At 42.6% G+C, this 25,443-nt stretch overlaps 1 long non-coding RNA gene across 2 annotated transcripts; it reads right to left on the reverse strand.

The window, feature by feature from the left end:
• Window positions 1-2,917: 2,917 nt before the first annotated feature.
• LOC121487953 lies at window positions 2,918-25,443 on the reverse strand. Of its 2 annotated transcripts, XR_005986947.1 has the most exons (4): window positions 25,190-25,443; window positions 19,801-19,951; window positions 3,535-3,649; window positions 2,932-2,980 (listed from the first exon to the last, which is right to left on the reverse strand). It is a non-coding gene; the product is annotated as an uncharacterized LOC121487953 (long non-coding RNA). The 2 variants fall into 2 exon arrangements; XR_005986948.1 differs by lacking the exon at window positions 3,535-3,649 and having other exon boundaries at window positions 2,918-2,980.

The following is a 25,443-nucleotide window of genomic DNA, read 5'->3' on the forward strand; positions in this document are numbered from 1 at the left end:
ATCAGGGATCTAGAAATTTCTTAGGACCTATGATCTGAAAAAGCAAATACATTTACATGAAGCTTCAAGGGGCACCTGGATGGATCAACTGGTTAAGCATTTGCCTTTGGCTCAGGTCATGACCTCAGGGTCCTGAGATGGAGCTGCCAGTTGTATGCCCTGCTCAGTGAAGGGTCTGCTTCTCCCTCCCCCCTGACCCTCCCCCCTTGTACTCTTTTACACTCTCTCTCTCAATTAAATAAAATCTTTAACAAAAAATAAATGAAGCCTTAAAAAACTGTACTTTCCTTATGAACATTAATAATTTCCTGCACAAGACATGAATTTGGAGCATACTTCAGCAGAAGAACATAGTCATGCCACTGTGACCCTGGGAGTCCTGTGTCATTTAGAGCCAACAGTCCTGGCACAGGTTTTCTGATCTGTCCCAAGATTGCAACCAATGTGGTGCAGTATTGCAGCTACCAATTAGAACTACCAGTGGCCAACTTAGCAGTTCCTTGTCCTGAGGGTCTTTCCAGAAATTCTATAAGCATCTGGTTCCCTGTATTAAACCCCTTTTGATGAAAACACCTGGAGTGGTTTCTGGTATCTCATTCAGACTAATACAAAACCAATCCTTCCCATGATATGATAAAGCAGATGTTATGTCTGCCATTTTAGAGATGAGGAATTTGAGGTATCCTGGTGATTCATTTCAGAGTTATTCCTGCTTTTCCTACCCTCCCTCCTCATGAAAAAATACTTATGGATGTGAGAGAAATTGTGTACTTTTCATGCTTATGTGAGAAGCATGAAAAGCACTTAATCAGAAGTAAGACAATATGTGAGAAGCTTATTAAATAAATTGAGGAAATCAATCTCGGACTTAAAAAAAGACTGGCATCAGAACATCAAACTACTCGACAGAAGATGAATTTGAGGCACTCTAAGGCTGGGCTCAAAGCAGTTAAAACAGCAGGAGTAGAGTGTGTATTTAAATAGTACCAATCTTCCTGAGAATCTGTCTCTTTTATTATCCTTCATATATTTATAATCATATAAGAGAATCCTACCTGGCAAAGCCATGCTACAGGAATTGTTGGTGCTACGAGATGAGGCAGAGGGATTATGTAGACTATGAGTCATGAGAATACATCTCACAGATCTCCAACCATGGAGGGGGAGGGGGCTTAACTAATCAAAGCTTCCAGCTGCTTCTGTCCTGAAATCTACAACTAACTGCATTTGCCCCGAAGCCCCCGATTCAGCCAGTAAATGGAGCCACAAGAACAGTCAAGCAGACCCATTCCCAGGAGCCAAGACACCCCAAGCATCTGATTGGCTTGAGGACCCCCATGGCTCACTGAACCTTCCTCAGATGGCACTAGGCACTGCCACCCAATCTTCCCCTCCTCTCTGTTTCACTCTGTCAGATTTGCATTGTTGTCAAACAGCCTTCCTAGACTCCCAGAGCTCCTCTCTATTTCCTCTCATGGGTGCGGCTCTAATAAAGTCCTTAATGTTTAATACCATCTTGGCATTGACTTCTCCCAGCACCTGGATTAATGCATTTACTAAATTAAAAAAAAAAATCTCATTCTCTGCAGTTGAGCCCAGGGAATTAAGACCCACTCACTTCTAAAATGAACTGTTTTTGGTGGCCCATATGTGTGGGAGGCACCGTAACATGCCTTCCTGAGCATTCACTCTGTGCCAGGCACTGGGAGAAGAGATATTCTGACACTTGTATGAGGTCATCACCAAGGTTGCAACTTAGATACACAAAATCTCTATAAAAGGTTGGTCGTCCTACTGAACCTTACCCACCAAGTAGTAATAAAGCTTTCTAACTTTATTTTAAAATTTAGGCTGATCTGATAATTCATAGAATTCCATTCTACAACTCTCACCTGACCACACATGCGCGCGTGCACACACTGCTGACCAAAGTCTGGAGAGAAGAAAATCAAGTCACCTATGCCTGAATGTCAACTCTGTCCCCAAGATGTAGTGGCACACATTTTCTGTCTCTTGTATCCTGTCTCAGACCTCAGATGTTCCACTAAGCCTTCATGGAGAGCAGTGAGCCCTGGCTTCAGAATATAGGTAGGCAGCCAGGTGCTGGACATGCATCTTGTCAGTGTGGGCAGAGGTAGTGTGTTTAAAAACTTCCCAATTCCTCCAACGGCTTCCAGGCTCTGCAGCTTCCTCTTGTGGTGGGGGGTATTCTTCACAGAAGCTCTGCTAGACTCTACTCTTCTGCCAGTGATTGAGCGTAAACTCTTCCTGCACAAGGCAGCAAGAGTGGATTCTGTCCTCTGCTGCTGAGCACTGACCAGAGCAACCCCATACTGAAGCTGAAATTGCTTAGTTATCCGTCTCATTTAACTCGAGTTCCTTCAAGATCACACAGTGTTTTCATTTCTGCAACCCCAGCAATGATTACCGTACTTGGGACCCAGTAGGAACAGGAAAGCGCTCTTCCTATGGTTGACATAGCATGAAGATATGGAGCAGAGTCAACTAGCAACTTTGTATCAGAGCCTGAGACGTAGCCTTTGATTCTTCATTCAGCCCAGGATCCCTGGGTTTCCAGTTCCTGGCTGTGCTTCTGCACTTTATTATCCACCATCTGTATTCTGTCTTGGAATCTTGGAGGTTAAAAAATCCAACAAACTGTGTTATTCACTCAATATGTAACTTGTTTATCATACTTCCTTAGATTTGTGAGTTAATGTAGCTTATAGTTACTATATTTCTTTATGGGTATTCATTTTATCTTTAAAGTGTGTTCAGTTCTTCAAGAAAAATAGATTTTTAATTTATTTTTTAAAGATTATTTATTTATTCATGAGAGACACACAGAGATAGGCAGAGACACAGACAGAGAGAGAAGCAGACTCCATGCAGGAAGCCCAATGCAGGACTCGATCCCCGGACCCTTGGGATCACACCCTGAGCAGAAGGCAGACTCTCAACTGCTGAGCCACTCAGGTACCTGAAAAACAGATTTTTTCAACAGTTGTAACAAATGTTAATCTTTTCCCCCCAAGAAACGTCTTAAACTCAGATTAACAAACATGGTAAAAATTTTCATCTGATGTAGATTTTAAAGAAATAATCTGATATCTTCTCTGAATTGTTATTATCAAATGAAATTGTCCTCCAATGTTCTTAGAGGGAGAGAGTTGTGTTTGGGACCTCTAAAGATTTTCTTTCTTTTTTTTTTTTTTAAGATTTATTTATTTATTAATGAGAGAAACAGACTGAGAGAGAGAGGCAGAGACATGGGTGGAGAAAGAAGCAAGCTCCTCACAGGGAGCCCCATGTGGGACTTGATCCCAGATCCCAGGATCATGATCTGAGCCAAACGCAGGTGCTCAACCACTGAGTCATCCAGGCGTCCCTAAAGATTTTCTCCTTATTGATGACAGGTACAAAGGTCAGTCTTCTATATGGCAGTTGGGTATAAGGTTTTAAAATATGTAATATTGAAGAACATTTATTTGTCCTAAAGGCCTATAACGATAATCCTGTAACTTTAAAACTAACCTTAAATTGCCAGCTTGTAATCAAGACAAAATTCTCTGCCCAGAAGGCAATATTAAACCACCTTTCATTCTGTGATCCCAGACTTCTCTGTTGCATTGTGATTCAATCCATGTTACTATGATAATGGATTTAAAGATTTTAGAAGAGAGAAAAACAGGAGAAAGCGTTATAAAATGATTAATAACTTCTTGGTCTCCCTGACTACACAAGTCGTAGTGCTAATCCCCTGACTACACGAATACTTGTTGTAGAAAATGATCTTATTGACACCTGCATAATTTCCAGGGAGGTAGACTGGCCTCCTGTGTTTCTATAGAGGGCCAACACTAGTGCTAGGTGTCAGGTTATACATGGTGCATGTTTCACACTTGGTCAAGGAATGCTTACTTCTTCTCCCTCTATCCCTCCCTTCATCCTCTCCCATCTTCCTTGTCTTCCCTGAGTTCTTCCTTTTTCTTACCCTCCCACTTTTTACTACAAAATATGATTTTATTAAACCCCTTTGAAGTCCTCAACTTAAGTTAAATGCTGTCCTCATAAATTTGCCTACCATCTGCCACTGATCACAGAAAACTTTATGAAAAAGCATATTAGTGTCTATGCTAAAAACTAAACGTATAGAAAGGTATACTCTGAAAATCCCAAGTCCTTCTCCATGCTCTCAGCTCTCTCAAGATCACTTACCAAAAGCACCATTATTAACCTTTGTATATATGTATTTATATATAGGTATATATAGGTATATATATACATATGCAAAGGTTAGATATATATATTTGTGTTATATAAGGATAGATTTCATTTGTGTATTTATATATTATATACATATATTATATAGAGAGAGATGTGGATTTATATATATGTATATGTATGTATACATGAAATTTATGTATTTTATGTATATAAATTTTATGTATATGTATATACATGTATATTTTAAAATTTATATTAGTATATGGGATTGGTGTTTTTACCTGAAACTTTATTTTAGATTTCTTTGCATTATTCATAATTGCTACCTAGTATCATTGGGGGAACATATACCCTAGTACCCTTTTTTTCATAGAGTTATTTCCTGTTTATAAAATCACTTATGTCCATTACTGAAAATTTGGAAAATACACGCTAGAGTAATGAAGGAAATGAAATCCATCTTCCATGATGTGCTTTGGGACTACCTGGCAGGGCTGCCCATGAAAAGCTGTCTCCAAGGAGACCAACTGTCCAGCCATGGAGAGAGAATTCTTATTGAGAGCTCTTCTCAAGGGCTCAGATGGGCCTCTGAAATGACACTGTTCCTCTGAAATCAGTACAGACTATATAAGTGATGAACGTCAAAATATTTTTTTAAAAGGCTTATCAGGGGCAATTATTCTTTTGACTTAATCAGTAATTAATCTCCTTTGGTGTACAGGAGGTGTTAGCCTTGAAGAGGGAAGTATATGGAGGAGGGATCATGAGTTGATCAAAGAAATTCAGTGTGCTATGAAATGAATGTGTCTGGTCTTTTTCCCTGGTTGCTGACACAGCTTCAGAAACTCTTCAATTTTCTGAGTCATAGGAGTATCCTTATTACTCTCATGACCTGACTGGAGATGGGCCCCAGAGAGGATCATGATACAGTCCAATCACCCGGAAGATCAAGCAGGTCATTAGAAGGTTGGAAGTCCTCCAGGAGATTGAGCTCAATCTCATGATCAATGATTTCACCAATCTTGCCTATGTAATGAAATCCTAATAAAAACTCCACACACTGAGGCTCTGCGCTCACATCCCTTCCAAAGAATGGGCCCTAAAATCAAGTGTACATAAGCTTTGCCTTATTCATGGAATGCGTAATATGGGTGTTTTACTAAATTTCTGCAATGACACAATCTTTGTGTGACTAACTACACAAAATTATACTTCCTGTTAGTGTTGCTAAGGGAACCAGCAGAGCTGGTTTCTAATCCTCTGCTATTAACAAGGCTTGGGATCTGTGGAGTTATTTAATTTGCCTATGTCTTCTTTTTCGCATTCAAAATAAAGGGAGTTGACACAGTGAAAGGGAAGAACCAGAAGTGGGAAAAGTGCTTTGAAATGTTCCCAAGCACTATGATCTTCATCTTCAGTATTCAGATTACTCTAGTATTGACTCATTGCAGTGTATCGCAGGTCTCTAGGATTTGTATTTATGTTGATTTCTTTCTAAGTTTACACATAGCTAAGGTAAGTGAGTGCTTCCTTACTCTTTGCTAATTTGCTCTGGAATTCCTTTTTAAATTTTATCTTATTCAATGTTCGAAACACAGCTGTGAGTTAGTACTCTGATGTTTCTCATTTTATGGATGAGGAAAATGAGGAAGTTTAGCAAGGAGAGAATGAAGCTACTCATGGCTATCTAATTAGTAAGTAATGGGAACCAGCGCAATCTGCCTTCAGAACAGTTGACCTTGGCCACCATCCTCCCCACTTCCTAAAATAGACTGCATCACACCAGATCCCCATTCCTATAACATAGTCAAGGAAGAAATGGAAAACAGGCTGTCAATCATTCTGCTCTTACATTCTTTGCTTTCCATATTTGTCTCCAGTAATAATATTTTTTTTTCAATAAGGTCATTACTCTGCTTTGCTCAAGCATTTGGATGCATGTCCTCTTTCTAAATTCTTCTGCCTTGGTTACTCTGTTATTTTCATGCAGTGGACTGTGTTGAATAGAAATTCTATCACCTGCTTAGTAAGTAATTCATATGCTAGCAGCAAAATACAATCTATAAATCCTATAACTATGCTATCTTAGAAATTGCCCTTGATTTGTGAAGGATATTACATGGGCTGAAATTGTTTGACATAAATATTTTTTAGCTCGTATGCCAATGTGCTTTCAACTGTAATAGACCAATTTCGAGAAAGCCTTATATTTTCTATATGCTGGCTGACCACACAGCATGCTGGGGAGAGGAACCATAGTGTGCTATTGAGGAGATAGCAGGAGATCCACATTCATATACATAATGTTTACATTATCCCACAATGGTATCATTTGCAATAATAGAATCCTTTCTTTCTCTTGGTCCCTGGACCTTCCCACCCCAATTATCTGATATGGGAAAACAGTAAAAAGTTGCTAAGCTTATGAAGACAAGAAGTTTACAGTTTCCTGTATCAGCTCAGAAAATTCAAGTTTCTCTATAAAGAGACCCACAAATGCCAGAAGTTTGCAACAGTAGAATTTAATTTTCACTGATGTGACAGTCCCATGTGTCTGGATTGGGTGACTTTTGGTACAGTGACTAAAGATGGAGCTCATTCTATTTTCTGGCTCCATGCTCTCCCAGGGCCTTAGTGTCCTTCATTTCTAGCTGATACAGAGCGCTAGCATTCTAAAGAATATCAAATTTTGTTTCAATGTCAATAGGAGCTGAATCAAGCAGATGACCTGGACAGAAAAGAATGAAGGCAAGGGATGTTGGTTATATGATATGAATATTCAGTGTCATCAGGCTCTGGTGGCCTGGTGTGTCCATCTTCACAGCAGGGCTATCTGCAGGAAGGTGAATCTCCATACAAACAGTAATGGATGAACACTGCCAACTCTGAGACTCTTTTTCTTGAGCTTCCAATGTGAACCAGCTCCTTCTGACTCATCCCTTTCTTTTTTTTTAGATTATTTACTTATTTGAGAGAGAGAGAGAGAGGGAGAGCAGAAGCACAGCGGGGAACAGCAGGCAGAGGCAGAGGGAGAAGCAGACTCCCCGCTGTGCAAGGAGCTCAACATGGGGCTGGATCCCAGGACCCCGACATCATGACCTGAGCTGAAGGCAGATGCTAACTGACTAAGCACCCAGGCATCCCTGACACATCCATTCTTTCCTAAGAAGGCCCACCCTACCTGGGAAGATTCAGGATAGAATTGTTGGCATCAGTTGAGAGCAAATGCTTGCACCATGCCTGCCCTTCCCTCCATTGTAACTACCCCTGCAGTGTGCTCACTCCGAGTACCTACATGGATACAGGTCACCCTCTTGGCCTAATGAGCTTCATACTAAAAGAATTCTGAAGAATGCAGAGGAGATAGAAACATCAGCCACCTTCGATGGCATTTACGTTGTGTTAGGAAATGCTGTAAATGTTATGGATTCACAATATTTATAAATGTGTCTCATGAGCCTATTTAGCTCTGGGTCATTAAGATTCCCATCTCCAGGACCACACCCTGAGCCTCCATGATTATGTCAGGATGTGTGTGTTCCCATCAGTCAGGCTCTGGTCAGTGACCTCTTTTCCAGGAACCTATATATTCCTACTGAGATCCAGAGGATCCACTGTTGTACACTCACTCCCACCCCCACCAAGTGACTACATGAGACATTCACTGATTATTAGCTGTCATCATGAATGATGATTTATTATAACATTTAGTAAGATATTCTATGCAAAAAAAAAAAACCCACCATTCTATAAATGCTACTAATAGGAAATTAGGCAGTTTTGTGGGAAATGATTGGGTTAAAGATAGTCATTTTCCATAAAGTGAGAGCATGGCACTTATAAAATTATGGAAAAAATATATATTGGTCTCTGCCTCTGGTTCCTGGCATAGAGCTCATCATAAGTGATGAGAGCACTATGAGCATCTTTGATTCCAATCTTTGGTCTTTGACTAAGGGTCCTGACAGAGTTCCTAAATCCCTCAGGATTTCGTGGGGGCAGAAGTATCTTGGTTCTAACAAGGTGACTCTGGATGGGCTCTGGGATTGGGCTGGTCACCAAGAAAGACCAAGCCATGATGAGAAGCTTGGAATTTTCAACTCCCACATTCTTCATCCTCCAGAGAGGGGAGAGGGACTGGAAATGGAGTTGATGATCTGTTATGCCTATGTGAGGAAGCCACCATCAAAATCCCAAGAGTATGAAGTTTGGAGAGCTTCTGGTAAGTGACCACTTGGGGGTGTGGGGAGAATGTGTGCTCAGAGAGAGCATGGAGGCCTTGCATCCTCTCCCCCACATACCTTGCCCTCTGCATCTCTTCCTTCTGGACATTCATCTCTAGCCTTTGTCACATCCTTTTGTAATAAACTGGTAAACATTAAGTAAATAGTTTTCCTCAGTTGTGTGAGCTGCTCTAGCAAAGTAATTGAACCTGGGGAGGTGGTGTTGGGAACCTCAAATATACAGCTGTTTGGTCAGAAACATAGATGACAAACTACACTTGCAATCTTTGTCTGACAAAGGAGGAAAGAGGGCAGTCTTGTGGAACTAGCCCTTCACTGTGAGATGTGACACCATCCCTAGCTACACAGAATTGTATCTATTGAATTAAAGTGTGGGACTCCCAGCTGGTGTCACAGATTGCTTGGTGTGGCAGGCAGAAGTGCTCTGAGTGTAGTGGCCATGTGGGTGTACAGGACATGCCAGAGGAGAAGTAGGCTTTCCCTAAACAGCACTGAGCACAATTTAGGATGACCTAAGAGAATAGATGGCATCCTGGATTGTGTATTTTAAGAAAAAAAAAAAGAAAAGAAAAGACCAGCTGTCCCATCAGTTTTAGCTCAGACTCAGCATCTCCTCAGTACCTGAAATCTTCTGGTCTGCTGGGCTCAGGCCCAGCTGCTCAAACTGTGAAAGTGTAAGGGTTGGGTAGAGTGGATAACCATCAGCCAATCTAACTAGCCCACCAGAGAGAAGGGTTTGAGGTCACAGGCAGAACCATGTTGAAGACCAAAGTTCGGGGCACGTGGGTGGCTCAGTGGTTGAGCTTCTGCCTTTGGTTCAGGTCATGACCCCCGGGTCCTGGGACTGAATTCCACATTAGGCTCCGCGCAGGGGGCCTGCTTCTCCCTCTGTCTATGTCTCTGCCTCTCTCTGTGGGTGTCTCATGAATAAAAAAATAAAATATTTTTAAAAAATAAAAATAAAAAATAAACATACCTTCCCCAGTAATGTTGTTTTTAGAGAGTAGGTTACAATGACAGCAAATATTCAACCAAAGTTTGCCAAAGGTATCAACATTTTTTATCAAGCAGTCATAGAAACATCAGACCTTTCCTATAAGTTCAGCAAAGGCCTACTCTGTTTCCAAGCACTCTTTAGGCATCTTGTGCTAATTGTTCTGAGGCAGAAGCAGCAACATTCTGAAGGTAGGATCGGCCAACTTTATGCTCATATCAGGTGCAAGCATCCTTCATGAAGTGGAGAGCACTGACCAGCAGGAATTCAGATTTCCATCCCTATTCTGAACATAGTAGGCTAGAGGGCCTGCCTACTTTTTATAGTTGTTCTTCATGTATAGGCAGGACCTGGAGAAACTTTTTAGACCACCAAATGTTTTCAGCACCACCTATTTATCAGTAGAGAAATTATTCCTGATATCCTTTCTTCCAATTATCAAATCCTTTGAATATGATTTTTTTTTTTTTTTTGAGACAGAAAGAGAAGAGAGAAAGTGTATGCACTGGTGGCTGGGAGGGGCAGAGGGAGAGAGAGAATCTCAAGCAGGATCTATGCTCTCTGCAGAGCCCAGTGCAGGGCTCAATCTCATGACCCTAAGTTCATGACCTGAGCTGAAATCAAGAGTTGGAAACATAATCAACTGAGCCACCCATGCACCTCTTGAATATGATTTCTACAGCTATCCTGGAAATACCTAAGCATGCACCTATAGTCACCATCAATTGTGATCAGATTGTGGGCTTTCTCAAGGCAGGTGTTTTAATTTGTTTCATGCATTGGTCTATCCCCAGTTCCTAGAATAGTGTCTAAGTGATCTTATGCAATCCACATTTGATATTTGAATGAATGAGTGAATGTTAATTATGGTTAGAGTGCTTTGCATGCTAACTAAGTTAAATCTTCACATCCAGATGAAAGCTAATTTGCATACACACATCACATATTTATGCTAAAGAATTTTAAAGTAGTTACCACAGTGACAATATAGCAGCAGCACTGTTCAGGAACGGCCTCAACATAAATGGGTAGTGATATGATAGTAGAGATGAGAGGAAAAGCTCCCTGACTCTGCACAGGTATTAGAATTTTATTTATATGCTTTATATCTAGATTATCACTCACTGCTTCTCAGACATGGAGACATTTTTATAATACTGTGTTTAATACCTGTACGTAGTTTCTGCAGGAACCCTTGAGCGATTCTAAGAATGGATCTTCCCCAATCCAATCCCTATTTCTGACTAATCTCTTAAACCTTCAATTATCTGGGATGCCTGGGTAGCTCAGCAGTTGAGCGTATGTCTTCAGCTCAGGGTGTGATCCTGGGGTCTGGGATCGAGTCCTGCGTCAGGATCCCTGTGAGGAGCCCGCTTCTCCTTCTGTCTATGGCTCTGCCTCTTTCTCTCTCTGTATCTCTCATGAAAGAATAAAATCTTAAAAAAAAAAACACCTTCAATTATCCACGTGTGTTCATATTCAGCAAAAAGTTGATAACCATTACTTCTGATATTGTTAGTTCTTCAAAAGTTTAACTTACAACTATTTTTAACACAAATGCACTGTATTCCTTGTATCCTGTGTTTGGGCAAAAGCTCTTCAAAATCATCTGAAAAAAAGGTGTGCTTATCACATGCATTTTGGTTGATTGACACTTCTCCACCTACGCTTGCTCGTAATTATTTTGAGAATCTGTCAAAAAGAGCATTTCTCTTCCACATGCTTAATCTCTCTGTTTGCAACTGAAAAGCTGATTCCACTATTCCATGTATTCCAGAACCATCTATCTCATTTTATTTTAACAAGATGTATGCTAATTAAGCAGGAACAGGGCCAGACTGAAAATGCACAGCAGCTTAACCAAAGTGTTGCCAGAGAGAGGCTCCCCCAAGGGAACAGCACCATACATCCCAAGTAAAAAGATGGGCTCCATCATAGTGAGCACCTGACAATCCTGTTCTGATGTCTCCAACCCTAGATCTCTCCATCTCTCACCAGAAGCCCCCAATGGGTAAAATGTGTTAGATATGTGCCGACATAATGGTGAGTATTGCTTTTGTTCATCCATCTGTCTATTCATAAGACAAGCACTTTTGAGCACCCATTTTGAGCACTGCTATGAACCAGCCACTCTGAATCAAAAATAAATAAAACCCAGTTATAGACCCTAAAAAACACAAGGTGTAGTATGGAGGAAGCACATATACAGTGTGTGGTGACAGAGGTATCCATAGGGAATTATGAGACCAGTGAGGTGAGCCACAAAACCAGCTTGAGGAGGCAGGGAAAGATGCCCAGAGGCAATAAAAGTGGTACTTTCTGAAGTTATAATGTTTTTTATTTCACGGAGATGACACTAATGAGGGGACCGTCAGGCAACAGGAGAGGTAAGTTGAGTAAATATTTCAGAGAGATGGGGAATTGGGTATGACTCTTATATCACAATATTTGAGTGGTGTGTCTTCAGCACAGAAATAATTCTTTTGAACTCATATAGATCCACAAGAATTGTAGATTATCTGCTAAAGGAATAGAAATTTCTCAGCATGAGGTGTTTTTTTTTTTTTAATCTCAAAGCTGAGCTGGGTCCACAGCATTACTGAGCTCTTCCCTTCCCAGCTTGGTAACCAGCAGGCATTTTATTTGTTCCTTTCTGTCTGGCTTGCTGGGACCAGACAGCAGTCTGCTATTGCAATTGTTCTTTTCCAGAGAAGCCCGTGACAACATGCCCTCTGATGGAGAACCAAGGGTGATAATGGCAAACACACCCCAGGTCAGCCCGTGAGCAGCACAGACTGGGGAAGACCATGGTCATGGCATCTTTCAACACCATAGTGCTGCCCCTGAGCTGGGTGCACACCAGGATTTACACATTGGCACTACTTGTAGAGAGATTCACTCCTTAAAGTTTGTGTTGTTTTTATTGTTTTCTAGGGAAAAAAGTAGTTGTGGTAGGGTTACCATTTTAATCCTAAATTGTGTGTTCCTCTGAGGACGCAGGCATGTCAGATAGATCTAAGAGGCTGGTGACCAGGCATCTGGGTGGCTGAGTCAGTTAAGCATCCAACTCCCAATTGTGGCTCAGGTCATGGTCTCAGGATTGTGAGATGGAGTCCTGCATCAGGCTCTGCATTGACTATACAGCTTGCTTAAGATTCTCTCCCTCCGGGGGCATCTGCGTGGCTCAGTGGTTGAGCCTCTGCCTTTGGCTCAGGTTGTAATCCCGGGGTCCTGTGATTGAGTCCCACATTGGGCTCCCCGAAGGGAGCTTGATTCTCTCTCTCTGTGTGTGTCTCTGCCTATGTCTCTGCCTCTCTCTGTGTGTCTCTTATAAATAAATAAAATCTTCAAAAAATTAAAGATTCCCTCTGCCTTCACCTTCCTAAACAAATTAATTAATTAATGGCTGGTGATGGGGGCTCCAAAGGGCTTTATTTACGTGATGCATAAAGAAATTGCTTGAGAAAATGAATTACTTTAAGATGCTTGAGGGCAACGGTGTTGGAGTTTATGATGGAAGCATGAGAGTGAAGGATGATTTTGTAAATAGTATAATCTTTGATAAGAAGAATCTCAGGACAAGACAGCTACCAAAATAAAATGTGTGACTTGGAAACAACAAAAACAAACAACCCCATTAAAAGAATGGGCGCAGGAATCGAGCAGACATTTCTCTGAAGATACACAGATGGCCAAAAAACCCACGAAAAGATGCTCAATGTCACTCAACACTAGGAAGATACAAATCAAAACCACCATGAGATAGCACCTCACACCCATCACAATGCCTACTACTGAAAAGGCAGAAAAGAAGTATTGGCAAGGATAGGAACTTTTGTGTACTGTTGGACTGTAAAATGGTGCAGCTGCTATAGAACACAGTAGGGTGGTCCCTCAAAAAATTAAACATAGAATTACCATATGATCCAACAATTTCATTTCTGGATATGTACTCAAAGAATTGAAAGCTGGATCTCAGAAAGATATTTGAGCACTCAGGTTCATAGTATTATTCACAATAGCCACAAGATGGAAATAGCTCAGATGTCCATCAATGATGAATGGATAAACCGATTGTATACATACAAGCAAAGGAATATTATTCAGCCTTAAGAAGAAGAAAATTCTGACACAGGCTACAACATGGATGAACCTAGAAGACAGGACAATAAGTGAAATAAGCTAGACACAAGAGGACAAGTACTGTATTACATGTTATGAGGTACCTAGGATAAGCACATTTATGGAGACAGGAGGTAGAAGGGTGGCTGCCAAGGGCTGGATGGAGTGGGAGAATGCAGTTACTGTTTGATCAGGACAGTGTTGCATTTTCCAAATGTTTCAGGTGGTACATTTTATGTTATGTGTATTTATGTGAGTAAAGATTAAAAATAAAATTTTTGAAAGGTGGGGGAAGAGAAAGAAAACATAGTTAATGCATATATGTAGTGAATGAAACATGAAGTGTCCACAGTGATTGGGGAGACATGGGCAGGACACACCACACTGATTTGGATCCCAGTAAGGAACCAGCAGACCCTAGATCACGTGGCTATTAGGTGAGTATATCAGGTATGCAGAAAACTTTGTTTTCATAAAATCAAGTACATTTGCCTTCTAGGACTGTCACCTCCCACATGGCTGCCCCAACCCCAACCCAGGAGGGAAATTCAGTCTCAGTGATTACTGCTGCTTCACCCATGCTTATCCTCCACCCATGCCTATCCTCGGGGCCTGCACGTTTACCTAGCCTTGTCATTTCTCTGGCCACCCCCCGGGCCACACTGAAGAGATTGCAAAAGGCTCTGCCACTGCCCAGCCAGGCTCCAAGAGGCAGAGTTTCTGGCAAAAGTGGGAGTCCCATAACTGAATCTGATTTCTCCTGGGGATTATTCCTTCTCCCCAGAGGCCTTGTCCCCTTGTAGACACATTGCCAGAGGACCTGGAAAATATCCCCATTGATCAAGGAGCCTGTAGATCTCCCTATTCCTTGTTATTTTGCTTTTTTTTTTTTTTTTTTTTAAATTTTTTTTGTTATTTTGCTTTTCAGAAGCATTTTGGATCAGGCTGCTCTTGCTTTCCAAAGCGCTCGAGTCTCTGAGGTAAGAAATTCCAAAGCCTGGTTGCTTACTTGGTAAGGGGAGAATGGGGCAGGTGTGGGGAAAACAGTTGGGCTTCCCAGAGAGTCAAGATTTCATGTCACAGGAGGAAGGGGTGATAATTCAGTTCTTAAGCAATGTTGAGGACCCCTCCCCTTTTTTCCTAGGATCTTCCCACAAGGGGAAGCTCAGTCTACTTCAGAGATATGGCAGGATAAATTGCCTTATCAACAGGACTACTTCGAATCTACCACTGATGGTTCATTCAATATGGTTAGGATACCTCCTGTGTTTCAGGATATAGACTTACTTCTAAGCAAATAACCTTATAAAACGGAAATTCCTTGTGCTAAAGGACCACTTCCCCAAGCCTTCCCCAGAGATACCATCACTAGAGGATAAGAACAGTCTCCTCCATTAGTGAACAGGAATGGCTCCAGTACCGCCCAGCTGCTGGCTGTGCCTTTATTGGTGACTGTTTTTAGATATTCAGTATCTTGCCAAAGAAAATCTGAACCTCAAGAGTACCTATCCCTGTGCCTTTTGAATCGTCAGCACTAAAGAAGTATTTGATGAGTGAAGTGAATGAATGTCCTTAGGGTTCATGCATTTGTAATTCTATTCAGGCTCCTTATCCTACCTTTCCAGACAGTTTCCCAGATCGAAAAGAGCCTCTCTGCCTGGAGGGATCATTAACTCTCTCCTTTGATCTGATTTTCCCTCCAGAATGCACAGTGCTAAGGACAAAATCAACCAGCCCCCGGCTTGAATGTGACATGGATCCTTTCCGCACTGGCAGACTGTGTTCCCGCTTGGCTCATCTGCAGAGTAAGAGGGTACCTCCCAAGGGCCCCTGTGATCCAGTCATTGGGATTCTGATGCTACAAGGAAGCATTTTGGATATGCTTAGGAAATCTCAAAATTTTGGACATTTGGTCCACAGTCAGAAACCTGGCAAGTACCTGTCCCCATCCCTTCTAGACAGTCATGAGGCCCCTACACATCTAGATACCCCTAAGCTGCATCTTCTAGTTTGCCTGCCACCAGCACCTTGATGTTCTCTAGGAGTAAGGAACTGGCTAATAGCAAGTTATGGTTCCATGGTTCAGTACATGAGACAGTCTGTTCTGTTCACACAGAGGAACGATTTGCCATGCATGCCTAGGACACAGGTGTTCCTCAGAATCTGGTAGTGCCTACCCTGGGGGAGGCCAGGGCACTTCTGCACAGTGGCCCCGTCTGCTGGTCATGGGGCACTGCTCAAAATGCCATTTCCCCATGTGCTTGTCTCTGTCTATATGACTCTACACAACTAACATCTTTAAATCCCTCTGAGTTCCTTGAACTCATAGCAACCACTGTGAATCAACCATCTACTATGTGCTGGGCAATTCCTGAACCCTTTCCATGTTCTTAATTCACTTAATCTTTAGAACAACTCTAGGAATGAGTGTTATAATATTGTCTCTTCTATTACATAGAGCTAAGTAACTTGCCCCTTATCTCCCCAATGATGGGCATGGGGTTGAATGAGGCCTCTAGATACCAGAGCTCAGGCGCAATGAAGCCCTGCCTTTCCTACCTGTGTTTCTTTGTAAGTTACAATGTATTTAGTCCCGTGAGGCAAGTGGAGGAGCATGTAGCACACATTTTTAACCTTTTTTTTTTTTAAGGAGTTATTTATTTATTTATGAGAGAGAGAGAGAGAGAGAGGCAGAGACACAGGAGGAGGTAGAAGCAGGCTCCATGCACCAGGAGCCCGACGTGGGACTCGATCCTGGAACTCCAGGATCACGCCCTGGGCCAAAGGCAGGCGCCAAACCGCTGAGCCACCCAGGGATCCCCTAACCTTTTTTTTTTTTTAAAAAAGATTTTATTTATTTATTTGACAGAGAGAAAAAGAGAGAGAGAGAGAGAGAGAGAGAGAGTGCACAAGCAGGGGAAAGGGCAGAGGGAGAAGCGAACTCCCTGCTGAGCAGGGAGCCCAATGTGGGGCTCCATCCCAGCACCCTGGCATCGTGACCTGAGCCGAAGGTAGATGCTTAACCAACTCAGGCACCCAGGCACCCCCATTTTTTATGTTTATGATCAGCAAGCTTTGTCTACCATGGTAAAGATGCTTGAACACTGTGCAGTTCCTAATCAGGTTTTTCCCTTTATCCTCATACCCAGCTCAACCCCTTGGCTTCTACAGCCACTGGTTTTCCCCAGCTTTTAGGGGTGAGCCATGAGATAGGCTACAAGACAAAAACTTAAACTGAAGAGAAGTAACTGTCTATTTCCAGTTTTTGCCACTCCCTAAAGGGACCGCGAGGAGTGATATGTAATGGTCCAGAGCAGCTCTGCCCAGAAAATCTGCTTTCCAGCTTACAGGGAACTGGGTATCATTAGGAATGAACTGCCCTTTCTTTACAATGACCCATCATTTTGTGACAGCATCCCTATTTTGTGTGGTTGTTTCTCTTCCCATAGTGACACCCTCTTCCCTTGAGATGCCTTGATACTCATAGTGACACCATGACATGGGCTCCCAGGTTCACTTTGTCCATAAAGCCAGGTTAGCCACTCCAGCCTACTTTCAGGGTTATATGGTGGCCTGCAGGGTACTTATGTGTAGAGGCAACATGTACATAATTAGCTGTGGTCATTCTCCATGCATATGTTACTAATGATCTGTTTTGATTCCAAACAGGTCCTTGAATCCTCATGTAGTCCAGAAAAGATGATCCTTTGCCCTTGGCAGTGACTGGCAGGTCTTTTCAGACACTTGGAGCAGCCAAGATTGCATTTTTAAAAGTGCCACTCTATATTTAGCATGCCAAACTATCTAAGGCTCATTCTCCCTTTGTATTAGCACCACCTAAAAAAAGCTCACCTTCACATGCAAGGTCATACAGATCAGACACACATTGATTTTGCTGCCCACGGGACCCAGAATAACTCTGCTATGGGAAATGCCATTCAGGGGGACCAACTGAAAAAAAATGGATGCCATCCCATTCAATTCTGACAAAGCACGGAGCAAAAGAGAATTTTAGCAAGGTTAGTGCAGAGAGGTCCTGGCTTCCCCCGGGGAAGAGGATTCCAAGTAGATGTCAGGCCAGAAACAAGTCTCAGGATCAGCCTGGCAAAGTGCCCTGGAGCTCCCATTGCAACTTTTCTATTTCCTCTTGTAATCTCTTATTTGTCTTTTATGACTGTCCTCTTCTTATGTTCTCCTTTCTGTCCTCTTTCTCTTCCTCTCTTCCTCCCTCTTTCCCTCCTTCCATTCCTTCATTCCCTTCCTCCATACCGTTCTCATTTATCAAGCTTTACAGTACTTTGTGGACCAGTATTATTACCAAAGTTTATTAGACCAGACATTACTGTGCCCACTGCAAGAGCAGACACAAACAAGGTAATATGGCCCAGTAACAGGGTGCCACAGAGGGAGGAAGGGCACTCAGCTGGCCTCAGAGGTGCCAGGGAAGGCTGTGCTGTGAGGGAGACACCAATATGAGTGACTCCTCACTCCAAAGGATAAAACTGGTCCAGTCTTTTTTTTTTCCTATCTTTTTAAGATTTTATTTTTATTTATTTTAAAGAGAGCAAGCTAGTGGGGGGGGGGGGGAGCTGAGTGGGAGGGAGAGAGAGAATCTCCAGCAGGCTTCACACTGAGCATGGAGCCCAATATGGGGCATGATCTCACAACCCCAACACCATGACTGGAGCTGAAACCAAGAGTTGGATGCTTCACCAAGTGAGCCACCCAGGCACCTCAAAACTGGCCTAGTCTTACATCATCAGATGCAGAGGGGGAACACCTCCCTTACTTCTCCTTCTAAACCCACAAGGTAAGTAAGAAAGCAATGTTAGAGACACTCATCCTGCCGAGCCCTGTCTCCAGCTTACTTCCAGCTTCCCTTCCACTCCTCACGTTCTGGCCTGTGGTTGGAGAACTTGCCCCTCTCCTTAGAGGTTAAGAGAAAGTCTAGAACTCAAAAATCACAGAATGAAAAATAGTCACACTCCATTATATGAGAAAAATATTTTAAAATCTATTACCTTCATTTTCAAAGAACGAGAGCTCTGAGGGCTAATGGTGTGCCTCAGGGCTACAATAAGCAAAAACCTGTTTAAAGGGTGAATAGAGATCTCTAGTACTAAATAAGCTTTTTTTTTTTTTTTTAATACAGTGAGGCTTTTAAATAAGAGAGTTTGCCCTTGGCTGCTGTCATGAAAGTTAGAAGATGTCTCAGGGTGTCTGTACACTTAGATCTAGTGTTGATAAGAACCTGGGACCAGAGTCTCCCACATCTTGTGATTCTGCTAGAGAATTACTATGTGGATTATCACACACATAGACAAGAACTTTATTTTCTGAAAACAAAGTGTACTTAGGTCTGAAGGCCCCCCTTAATTCTGCTTGTTCAAGGAGATCTTTCAGGTTAGATCTCCAGGGTTTTCAGTTCATCCAGGCTTTAAACTCTATCAAACTCAAGTTCAGATTCTCTGCGATTTCTGTTCTGCCCCAGTCTCCCAGGATGGTGTCTACATGAAGGGGCGCCGGTTTGCGTGCGTTCACCTGGGTCCTACTGGCCCCACTGCCTAGACTTCAATGCTTGATCTTTGCAAGGGGGTCTCTATTCCTACTGTGTGTGCCACGGACCTCTCCAGTCCCACCTGGCCTCAGTGAGATGCCAGCACCTGCTGCTCAGGTCCCTGTCACTGCCATATCTGGCAACATCTTCTTACCAGCCCCAGGTGCCTTCTAATGCCTAGCCCCTCTCCTGACCTGTGATCCCCACTGGGCATGCAGGAATATCTGCATCTCCCTTATGGCAGGGCACAGGGTCTAGGGTGCATGCCATATCAAGCCTTTTCTCTCCACAACCCACCCTGCTGCCACTGTCTGAACCCATGGTAAAATTGGGGTTCTCTTCCGAGGTGGTTCTCTTCCAAGACTTCTGAATAAGAAATAGGGGGCACTTGCTCCTTACCCATTTTCTGCCACCTCCACTCCATTCACACACCTACCAAAACAGACATGAGGGTGGGTCAGGCACTGGGTCTTGAATCTCTTCTACATCCTTTCCAGGCCAGGAAGGGTTTGCATGTCTTCCTTTGAGCAAGGGAAGTTAACGTATTTTATCCTCATCTTCATTACCTATGATTCAGTTTATAAACCTAGACTCCAAGAAATCTGGCCTCACTAGATTTGCAGATCCCATTTTCACCTAGAAAAGTTTAGCTTTACCTGTTTGCAACTGTTGTCTCTGAAAAGGGCTTCAACGGCATTTTTCGAAGGCACAAAGTGACCCTTCATTCCTTTGTTCTTGTTTGGATCTTGTCCTTCCCCCTGAAGCAGAGGAGGCTGTCTCAGTCTCAATGTGTGGACAGCCTCAGGGCTGCAAAAGTGCCAAGAATGGAAAATGCTCTCAGATCATATATCAAAATATCTGTCAACTGCCTGCAAGCTCTCTATGTGCTCCCCCTCTATGGCTGGGTGACCCCTTCCTCTTGTCCCTTGACACCTGCTCCATGGCTTCCCAGCCACAGGCAGCCCTCCATTCAAGGGAGAAATGGCTGTGGTGGCAAATGTCCATTCCTGTACTTAACAGTATTTCCTCCATCAGAAGAGGGAAGGGAGTGTCAAGGAATGTCATTCTGCCACTGTCACAGTTTTTATCTAGATCAAAATTATATCTGCCTCCCATATGTGAAGGCAACGTTCAAAAGAACAGGTTTGATAGAAAGCTTGTTTGATTTAACTAACCAATGGGTGGGCCAACAGGAAGAGAAATAGGGATATATATACTCACTTGAGAAAAGAATGCATAAATGAGATCGCTAAACTAGATACAAGTTAAAAAAAAAAAAAACAACTCTGGTGGTAACTTCTCTAACAGGTAATCAACATCTATCTTATCTTTTCCTAACAGGCTATTAACATAACTCTTAACTTTCCCTGAACTGAAGTAAGCAGTAAGTGTCTCTGTCAGCTGGGAATTGATACACAAACATATCTTGACAATACAATGAAATGCCACTGGACTATTAGATGATGGCCAATTCACAAACAGGAAAATCCCAGTTTCTTCAAAGTGGCTTAATCTAGCATGGTATGAAGCAAAGAGTTTTTCTTTTTTGTAAGTTTAGTTAACATATATTATCTATCTATTTATCTATCTTTATCTCTATATTTTCCTTCTCACATATATAAAGGTTGAATCCCTTAAACATAATGAATCTTACTGTTGAAAAGAAGCAAGTTACAAGCAGACAGATGTCACCCTTCTGAACCTGCACATCTCAAAATATCTCTTTTGATGGGTTCACTTTGAAAGAACCCTGTGATGGTCAGGTGCTGATTTGTAAGTCAGCTCTTTTTCTTCTGGAAAATTCTCCTTCTTTTGCTCCAAGCACATTGATTTAGTGGGAAGGAAGAGAAGAGGGCTAAGAGTGCATGACCCACTCCAGGGCAGAGTCCTGTTCCAAGGTTTTCCAAACTAGAGCCGGAGAAAGAAATTTAGTGTCTCTCTGGGGATGAAGCTAGGAATCTTCACTACTTTTCACTACTTTTATCTGTGTAACCTTGGGTGAGTTGCTTAACCTTTCTATCCTTCAGTTTGCCGGTCTATAAGGATAATAATAGTATTTACCTGATAGAGTTGTTGTGAAGTTTAATTAGTTAGTACATCTAAAATGTTTAGAAATGTGCCTGGCATATAACAAGCCTACGATAAATTTTGTGGGAAGTGAGAGTTGCCAACATCTGTGTTCCTTGACTATTGGAGAAAGACAGCTCTAATAACAGCTATAGGTAGAGAGAACAGCAGAAGAAAGGAAGGTAGAAATAGTCCACAGGGGCTCCTAAGTGCCTGGATTTGCTGTTCCCTGAGGCCAGGCTCATGACTGTCTTTGGTGAGGCTATACTGGACCTCCCATAAATTTCTGCTTTTGCTAAGGTTTGCTTTTTTCTTTTACTTTGAGTCTACTTTTAACTTCCAACCCTTTTAAATATGTCAGTATTTCTGGTCGGTTTCTCATAGGCAGCATATAGTTGAATCTTTTTTTTTTTTTTTTTTTAGCCTGTAGCCATAATGCTACGACTACCTAATTGTTCTTTTATACTATTTGTTCTATGAGCTTGTGTACATACTCCTTCATTTGATCAGAAGACCAAGGCTCAGAATATTAACTGTTTGCCGAAGAATTTGAGCTTATCTTAGTGCAGCTAAGACTAGAACCCCAGGGCTAGAAATGCCATTTGCTTTTGTGTTTTCCCAGGATATAGTCCTTCTTAAAGAAAGGGTGCCAGGACCTTGGAAAGCAAAAGTTATTAGGTAGAAACCAATGGCAAAGATTCCAAGAGGAGTTTACTTCCATCAGGAAGAAAGGTGCCACTCATTTAGTCTCTCTAGTTCTGTCCCACACTTGGGAGAATAATCCTGACCCTTCCCTTGCTGGCTTCTACGTGCTAACTTTTGTATCACTGGGCCCAACATACATGTTAAGCAAAGATCAAGTCATATTCATTGTGGAGCGTGTGGAGAGTTTTTGGTGCTGCTTATGTTTCTGCACCATATCCACCACTGCCCCTGCCTTTCTGATCTCAGATGTGCCCACCAGGGATTCCACCAAAGGAGAAATTATAAGAAGTTCTCCAAGACTGTTCAAGAAGCTAGGTATAGTTGGAATTGTCCTTGACCTGCAAATTAAAACCATTCCAGGAAGATTCTGGCATTTCTAACTCTTGCCCCCTGGCTAACACTTCTGTAAGAATGATAATATTTTCATTTATTTTCCCCACTCATGTTAACTGAGTACCTGCTATACACCATGCATATTCCAGGCACCAAGGTACAGGAGTGAACAGGAGAGATATGGTACCTGCCCTCACTGACTAGGTTCATGCCCTATTTAAATAAATATTTAATGAACTACAGTTCACTCAGAAGTGTATTGAGTATGTGGTGCCAAGCACTGGTTTAAACTGTGGGAATACAACAGTGAGCAAACAGTCCCCTCCTGTCACAGAGTGACAGTGGTGATAAGCCAGCAGGACCAGGAACAACACAGCACTTCTCTGCCCCCTGCCACCCCTGTGTTCGTCTCCTGCCCACATCACCCAAGCACTTGGAAGACCACCTCTAAGAGTTGAAATGAAAAAAACCCCTTTCCAGGGTTTACATGGTCACTAAGGATTTTTAGTAGGTGAAGGGGGAGGACTCTGAGAGCATTTAGTCCAATTCTTTCATGTTACATTTGTAGAATCTGAGATTCAAATGGGTTGTAACTTGGCCCTAAATCATTACTGCATGGTGCAGCCAACACGAGGATTTAGGTTGCCTGATTTCTATCCTTGAATTCATTCTACTTGGTCCATTGTTTGTGTGCAAACAGCTGATGATCACTGTATTTGTCATAAATGATCAATGACTGACCTTTAAAATAACAATGGACTTTTTTTTATATGGAAAAGTGTTTTTGACCAAAAATTAATGAGGTGTAAAAAAGGTGGAAGTTTGTAGAAACACTGTTATCTCTAGAGAATATTAATAATCAAAACTTACAACTTGAAAATCATCATGATTGGGACGCCTGGGTGGCTCAGTGGTTGAGTGTTTGCCTTTGGCTCAGGTTGTGATCCTGGAGTCCGCGGATCGAGTCCCGGAGGGAGCCTGCTTCTCCCTCTGCCTATGTCTCTGCCTCTCTTTCTCTCTTTCTGTGTCTCTCATGCATAAATAAATAAAATCTTAAAAAAAGAAAAAGAAAATCATCATGATTTAGACTGTCTTTTGTAGTTGTTAGTTGGTTGCAGAAAGTTTAGAGAGGATATATTTTCCGGAATTAGGTCATTGCCAGTAAAAGATCAAGCCTAGTATTAAAAATTTGCAACCTAATATTCTTGGGTTTGGAAGGATGTTATTATTTGTATATTTATCCACTCATTTAAAGAATTATTTTCCAACTTGTCATTGAATTCAGAATTGGTACAGAAATCCCTGGAGCATCCTTACAGCCACCTAGAATTACAACAGCAGCAAGAATCTAGCATCATAAAGGCTAACTCATAACATGTAGATGAAAGAAAATGGGCTAAGAGGGGCACCTAGGTGGCTCAGGGGTTGAGAGTCTGCCTTTGGCTCAGGTTGTGATCCCGGAGTCCTGGGATCAAGTCCCACATCAGGCTCCCTGCAGGGGAGGTTTCTCCCTCTGCCTATGTCTCTGTCTCTTTCTGTGTGTCTCTCATGAATAAATAAAATATTTTTTTAAAAGGGGGCTAATAGAAGATAAGAGATTGGTATATGTTTCAGGCTTCATCTCTGGTTTTTCTGACATCAGGGAAACCATTCCCAGCAGAGATTTGCCTTTCTGGGGAGATAGATAATAAACACAGCAAATGGGAGTGATTGTGGAGCTGAGCTGCTGAATGACAGTGTCTGCTGATGCACTGTGGTAGAAGTGTAGTGTGTGAATGCTCAGGAGACACTGTCCTCTTCTCTGTATCTCAAAACATCTGTCCACTTCGGGGGGTTGGCACCCTATTCTTCTCAAGCCATTGACTCCATTTATGTTGCAGGACAGAGAACAAGGCACAAGTAACAGATTTTAGTAATTTAACTCTTTTACATACAATGTTTAGGAGTCTAATTGAAATATAATAAGATGCACCCATCTTGTACCAGTGAATTTTGCCACATGTATACATCCGCATAGCCACTATGCTGTGAAGACTAAAACATTTCCAGAAACTTTCCTCTCCAGTCTTTGCATTCAATTCACTCACTCGAGTCGGTTTCTGTTCTAATGATATAGCTTAGTTTTGCCTGATCTAATATTTTTTATAAATTGAATCAAAGATGGACTTTTTTTTTTTTTTTTGGCCTGGTTTCTTACATGTGGCAGGACGTTTTTGAGATTCAGCTACGTTGTGGTAGCGGTGAATTATTTTTCACTGCTGAGTAGAATTCCACCTGAGGCCTATTCACTTGATGTTCACTGAGGTGTTCTCTAATATGGGGCGATGATGAATAAAGCCCGCTACGACCATTCTTCCTTCTACAAGTCTTCTCAGAGATGTGTCTCTTTTCTTGAAGAAATATACAAGAGCGGAATTTCTGGGACACGGGGTAGATATGTAACTTTTTTTGCTAACTGCCAAAATTCCCAAGTGGTTGTGTTAGTCCATGCCCCGGCCAGCCATGTATGAGGGTTCCATTTGCTCTCTCTGCAGCCTGTCGACTTCTGCTGTCAAGGCCGAGTTTCTGTTTGGGCCTCCCGCCCTTCTGGTGGCCGGGTCGTACCACCTCGACGTCTGCAAGGCAGCTAATAATCCTGAGCCTCTTTCCTTATGCTTATAAACATATGCACGTTCTTTTGCGTTTAAGTTTTTGCTCAATTTGTACTGGGTTGTTTCTTTTAAAAAAAAAAAAGATATTTTAATATGGTGAAGTCCACTTGTCCTTTTTTTTTATGGTTCCTGTTTTTGATGGCCTAAGAAATCTTTATCCTAGGGTCGCACGAAGGCCCTGTTTTAGTGGTTTTCCCCCGCCTCCGGGCCCGCATCCCCAGCCCTGACTGCGCCGCCGCCAGGGACGCCCCAGAGCCCGCGCTGGCTGTGCCGCCCGCCGCGGCCCTACCTGGTCCGAGCCTCTCCCCGTCACGGGGCCCACCACGTGCTGCCGACCGGGCCGCTGCCCGCAGTCACTCGCGGGTCGCCGTGGGCCCGGGAGGCCAGGCTGAGGCGTGAGGCGCCGCACCTGCCCGGCCCCTCGAGCCTGTGCACGCGCCCAGCGCCCCCCTCGCGCCGGGGGCCCCACGTGGTCCACGCAGCGCGCGGGCAGGTCGGGCGCGTGCGCCTCAGGTGTGACGTGCGCAGCGGCTCTCCGCCGAG

This window comes from Vulpes lagopus, chromosome 3, assembly GCF_018345385.1.
Source record: "Vulpes lagopus strain Blue_001 chromosome 3, ASM1834538v1, whole genome shotgun sequence".
Taxonomy (NCBI): Eukaryota; Metazoa; Chordata; class Mammalia; order Carnivora; family Canidae; genus Vulpes; species Vulpes lagopus.